This window comes from Rhinoraja longicauda, chromosome 9 (assembly GCF_053455715.1).
Source record: "Rhinoraja longicauda isolate Sanriku21f chromosome 9, sRhiLon1.1, whole genome shotgun sequence".
In the NCBI taxonomy this organism is placed as follows: Eukaryota; Metazoa; Chordata; class Chondrichthyes; order Rajiformes; family Arhynchobatidae; genus Rhinoraja; species Rhinoraja longicauda.
Window position 1 is genome coordinate 40,576,440 of NC_135961.1, and position 6,493 is coordinate 40,582,932.

The window sequence follows — 6,493 nt, forward strand, 5'->3', positions numbered from 1 at the left end:
AGGCAGGAAACATGTTCCCAATGTTGGGGGAGTCCAGAACAAGGGGCCACAGTTTAAGAATAAGGGGTAGGCCATTTAGAACGGAGATGAGGAAGAACTTTTTCAGTCAGAGAGTGGTGAAGGTGTGGAATTCTCTGCCTCAGAAGGCAGTGGGGGCCAGTTCGTTGGATGCTTTCAAGAGAGAGCTGGATAGAGCTCTTAAGGATAGCGGAGTGAGGGGGTATGGGGAGAAGGCAGGAACGGGGTACTGATTGAGAGTGATCAGCCATGATCGCATTGAATGGCGGTGCTGGCTCGAAGGGCTGAATGGCCTACTCCTGCACCTATTGTCTATTGTCTATTGTCTATTGTCTATTGTAACTCAGTGGAACAGGCAGCATCTCTGGTAGAAGGAATGGGTGACTTTTCGGATCGAGACCCTTCTTCAGAAGAAGGGTCTGAAGAAGGGTCTCAACCCAAAATGTCACCCATTTCTTCTATCCAGAGATGCTGCCTGTTCCACTGAGTTACTCCAGCATTTTGTGTCTATCTTCGGTGTAAACCAGCATCTGCAGTTCCTTCCTACACATTACCAGGATGCTGGCTGGATTAGTGCTCTTGACTCTTGACATAGGGAAATGTTTCCTGCAGTTTACCCTATCTATACAGCTCATAACGTTATATACCTCAATCCTCTTATTAAACCCCTCCCTACTCCAGCGATAACAGACCCAGCCTCTCCATGCGTGGAACCAAGGAACCAGACTAACACGTGCATCAGACTGGATAATAAAGAACAAAGGAACAAAACTGAAGAACAAGTTTGACATTGTGCTCTTCTCACCGGTACCAAACAAATACTGCAACAAGACAGAGGTGTACTTCTGTAAAGCAAGCACAGAATGCCAAAGAGGACTCAGCTGTTGTCATAAGCAATTGTTGTAAGTTGGAAAAAAGAACATTAAAACTGAATGCATGAACAATGTATCACTGTTAATCAACAACCATAGCCTTCTGGCTTTCATTGATCTTGTGGTGTCTCACAATCTCCCTTTTAAGAGAGTCAGAAGTGTTTAATTGTCATATGTAACATCAACAGAACAAAGATGTTCTTACTTGCTGCAGCTTAACAGGCCCATAACGCAATGACACAGATAAACATACAGAGTGATTCAGCATAAAAATAAGTCCTTCGGCCCAACTTGCCCATAGTCCCATTTGCTTGCGTTTGGCTCATAAGACTCTATGCATGCACCCTATCTATTCTCCTCATGATTTTATACACAATTTGTACCTTATCCCTCGGACTCTCCAATAACTTGCTTACCATGGATGTTAGGCTCACTGGTCTATAGTTCCCAGGTTTTTACTTACATAGAAGCACAACCTTTGCTGCCGTCCAGTCATCTGGCACCTCATCCTTGACTAAGGATGATTCATATATTTCATCCAGGGTGCCGATAATAGGTATCCTAGGTATCGATAATAGTGCAAAACTGAAGTCTGTAATGCAACCAAAGACATAGTCTGTGGACGATCATAGTTGCTGAGGCGAGTGTGGTTGATGTTAGTGATCTCCAGGTTCAGGAACAGCTTCTTCCCAACAAACATCAGGCTTCTGAACATTACAAACACTAACTAAACTATGAACTGTTGCTTACAACTCTGACCTGGCATCCGGCAATATGGACGATTACAGGGTAGAGTCCTACCGATTGTGAAGGGTGGTGAAGGACGCAAAAAGGAGGTACAGGGACAGGATGGAGTCACAGATGGAGCAGTAGGACACCAGGCGCCTTTGGCAGGGGCTACGGACTATAACTACCGGTGCAGCCCCCCCCCCCCCTCAACCAGAAGTGCCGGCACCTCCCTAGCTGATGACTTGAACTCCTTCTACGTACGATTCAAGACAGGCAACATTAACCCAAGCTCGCCGTCTAAAAATAACACCGCCAGCGTGCTGGCTAGCGAGGCTGGAGGGGGATCCACCGCTGGGGATGTGCACACATTCTCGGTGTCCGAGCACAACGTGAGGAGAGCTCTGATGCGTGTGAACACGAGGAAAGCTGTAGGCCCAGATGGCATATCTGGGCGAGTACTAAAGTCTTGTGCTACTCAGCTTGCTCCAGTGTTCACCACAATATTCAACCTCTCCTTGGCCAAGTCCGTGGTCCCTGCATGCTTCAAAAGATCCATCATCGTACCACTGCCAAAGAATGCCTCTCCAGCTTGTTTGAATGACTATCGACCGGTGGCCCTCACCTCGGTGGTCATGAAATGCTTCGAGAGGCTGATCAAGAACCACATCTGTGCCTTCCTCCCTCACAATATGGACCCGCTGCAGTTCGCATACCGTCCGAACAGATTCACGGATGATGTGGTCTCCCAGGTTCTGCACACCGCTCTCTCTCATCTTGACAGCCAGAAGGGGGGGTATGTGAAGATGCTGTTCACTGATTTTAGTTCAGCTTTCAATACAATAATCCCCACCAGACTGGCTGAGAAGCTGCTGAAACTGGGGCTTAACACTCCCCTGTGTGCCTGGGTCATGGACTTTCTCACCGCCAGGCCCCAAGTGGTCAAGATGGGGAGACATACATCTAACCCCCTCACCCTGAACACAGGATCCCCCCAGGGTTGCGTCCTTAGCCCCGTACTGTACTCCCTATACACACATGACTGTGTGGCCAAGTTCAGCTCCAACTCCATCATCAAGTTTGCTGATGACACTGGTGGTAGGCCTGATCTCCAATAATGATGAGAAGGCCTACCGGGAGGAGGTGGCTGATCTGGCACTCTGGTGTCAGGACAACAGCCTCCTCTTGAATGTCACAAAAACTAAGAAGCTGATTGTAGACTTTAGAAAGGCTCAACATCCGAGGACGTACACGCCACTCGAGATAAATGGGATTATTGTGGATAGGGTGAGCAGCTTTAAATACCTGGGAGTCCACATCACCGAGGATCTGACATGAACAACACACATTGCCGTACTGGTGAGTAAGGCAAAGCAGCGCCTTTACCACCTCAGACAGTTGAGGAAATTCAGAGTCTCTCTGAGGATCCTTCAGTGCTTCTACTCTGGGGCTGTAGAAAGCATCTTGTCCGGAAACATCACAATCTGGTTTGGGAACAGCTCTGCCCAGGACAGGAAGGCTCTGCGGAGAGTAGTGTGTTCGGCTGAACGCACTATGGGAACTACACTCGCCCCCCTGCAGGACCTATACATCAGGAGGTGCAGATCCAGAACCAGCAACATTATGGGGGACCCCTACCACCCCAGCAACGGACTATTCTAGCTGCTACGGTCAGGCAAACGCCTCCGCTGTCACGCTGTGAAAACAGAGAGGGTGAGACGGAGTTTCTTCCCACAGGCCATCAGGACTGTTAACTCTCATATCACCAGGGACTAATTTACTGTATTAATTTTTTTTTTGTGTTAACATTTTTTTTTTCTATTCTGTTTTGTAGTTTTAGCACAATCCGCAGGCGTTGCCACTTTCATTTCACTGCACATCTTGTATATGTATGTGACAAATAAATTGACTTGACGAAGAACTTTGGACTTTTTTCCACTGATATTGGGGTTTTTAATTTATTGATTTTTTTATCAATGGTGTTTTCATTTATTTTTTTTCATTTAGAGATACAGCGCGGAAACAGGCCCTTCGGCCCACCGAGTCCGCGCTGCCCAGCGATCCCCGCACATTAACACTATCCTACACCCACTAGAGACAATTTTTACATTTTACCCAGTCAATTAACCTACATACCTGTACGTCTTTGGAGTATGGGAGGAAACCAAAGATCTCGGAGAAAACCCACGCAGGTCACGGGGAGAACGTACAAACTCCGTACAGATGGCGTCCATAGTCAGGATCGAACCTGAGTCTCCGGCGCTGCATTCGCTGTAAGGCAGCAACTCTACCGCTGCGCCCCTGTGCCTACGAGTACTGAGTTTACTGGCCTGTTAAGCCACAGAAGTAAGAATTTAATTGTTCCATTTTCATTACATATAAAATTTGGCACTCTTAACTCTCAAGCAAAACATAAAGTGCTCGAGTAACTCAGCAGGTCAGGCAGCATTTCTGGAGGATGTGGACTTGACTGTTGTGCAGTGTTCAAAAGACTTCTTCACTTTGAAAACGTGTTCATACTAAAACTGATTAAATTAGTAACTTTTACCAATGTTGTTCTTTCAAATGTGATTGTGTTGTGACTGGGAACAACACGAGATTCGACCTCGGAAGACAGGCACAATGGAAAAAGCAGCAAAGTACAGACACTGCGAAATACACCAAAAGTGTGCAGCTTTGCCCAATTCTGCAAGAAATTGTACAGAGTTGTGAATGTGGCCCAGTCCATCACACAGGTCAGACTCTCCACCATTGACTCCATCTACACTTCACGCTACCAACATAATCCACGACATGTCACACTCCCATCATTCCTTCTTTTCTCCTCCCATCCAGCAGAAGGTACAAAAGCTCGAAAGCGTGCACCACCAGACTCAGGAAAAGCTTCTTCTCCTCCATTATTAGGCTTCTGAATGTCATACATGTTGGCAAGAAAACAATAAAACTAAACAAACATTTCACACCTCATGTCTCCTTATCTCACACTTACAGCGAATGCAGCGCCGGAGACCTGGGTTCGATTCTGACTACGGGCACTGTCTGTTTGGAGTTTGTACATTCTCCCTGTGACCTGCGTGGGTTTTCTCCGAGATCTTCAGTTTCCTCCCACACTCCAAAGACGTACAGGTTTGTAGGTTAATTGGCTTGGTAAATGTAAGAATTGTCCCTAGTGGATGTAGAAAAGTGTTGCCGCGGAGATCGCTAGTCAGCTCGGACCCAGTGGGCCGAAGGGCCTGTTTCCGCACTGTATCTCTAAACTTTTATCTTTTCATTTCTGGCTTGTGCCCTAAGTTGGGGAATCAAGAACCAGAGGACAGGGGTTTAAGGTGAGGAAGGAAAGATTTAATAGGAACCTAAGGGGCAACTTTTTTTACACAATGGGTGGTAGGTTTATGGAACAAACTGTTGGAGGAGGTAGTTGATGCAGGTACTATCACAATGTCCAAAAAACATTTGGGCAGGCAGGTGGAACTAGTGTAAACGAGGCATGTTGGGCTGAAGGGCCCATTTCCACACAGTATGACACTATCTGTTTAACAAAAAAACCTCATCTGTATCCACCTATCATTGACCTGCTTTGTCCTGCCCCACTTCTCTTCCCGCTTTCTCTCCCCCCCCCCCCCCCCCCCCATCATGACCCGAAACATCATCTGTTCTCCACAGATGCTGCCTGACCCGCTGAGTTCTTCCAGCACGTTGTGTCTGTTTTTTGTGAACCACCACCTGCAGTTCATTGTGTCTACATCACACGCGACGCTTGATCGGCTGGGGAACTGTAACCATTCCTTCTTTCCAGAGATGCTGCCTGTCCCGCTGAGTTACTCCAGCGTTTTGTGTCTATCTTCGGTTTAAACCAGCATCTGCAGTTCCTTCCCGCACAGGAGATGGAGCATCAGGCCAGACTAGCCCCGCCCCTTATCTGCATATCCAGCATGCTCCGCGCAGCTCGCTCTGATAGTTAATTCAATTTCTGAAGAAGATATTGAGAGTTTAAGGTCAGTTCGCACAAAAGCATGTGTGGCGTTGAAGTTGTATCCTGTCTGAAGTGAGTGTTAATTTCTTACGTTGCCTCACCTTTACTTTATGGTGTTACGGCTGCATTGGGCTGAGGGCGACGCCAGCCAATATTTAGTACTCTGGTTTCTCTTCAGATCGTATAAATCTTTCGCCTTTTACTAAAGATTTCCGTGGAGAGGAACACTCAGAGTTTTCACTAATTTTTTGATGCCCTGCGTCTGTGGGGCTTGTCATTAAACAAAAAAACAGATACAAAACGGTGGTATTTATTCACAAAATGCTGCAGTAACTCAGTAGGTCAGGCAGCATCTCGGGAGAGAAGCTGACCTTTCGGGTCGAGACCCTTCTTCAGTCTGATGTCAGGGGGGGGCGGGACGAAGGAAGGATATAGGTGGAGACAGGAAGATAGAGGGAGATCTGGGGAGGGGAAGAGAGGGACAGAGAAACTATCTAAAGTTGGAGAAGTCGAAGATCATACCAAGGGGCTGCAAACTGCTCAGGCGAAATATGAGGTGCTGTTCCTCCAATTGCCACCGGGAGATCAGTTTGGTTAATGCGAACGGTGGGCTGTAGGGAAAGTGTAAGAAGGAACTGCAGATGCTGGTTTAAACCTTAGATGAACACAAAGCGCTGCAGTAACTCAGCGGGACAGGCAACATCTCTGGAGAAGGAATAGTTGACTTTTCGGCTCCACACTCTGAAGAAGGGTCTCCACCCATAATGCCACCCATTTCTTCTCTCCAAAGATGCTGCTTGTCCCGCTGAGCTACTCCAGCTTTTTGTGTCTATCTTCGGCGATTGGGAAAGGTTAGACAGGCTGGACTCCTTTCTTTAGAGCGCAAGAGGCTGAACGGTATTCT

General features: G+C 47.3%; 1 non-coding gene across 1 annotated transcript; it reads left to right on the forward strand.

The window, feature by feature from the left end:
- The first annotated feature begins 5,747 nt into the window (after positions 1-5,747).
- Positions 5,748-5,861, forward strand: LOC144597093 (U5 spliceosomal RNA). Its single transcript, XR_013547692.1, has one exon. It is a non-coding gene; the product is annotated as a U5 spliceosomal RNA (small nuclear RNA).
- The last annotated feature ends 632 nt before the right edge of the window (positions 5,862-6,493 follow it).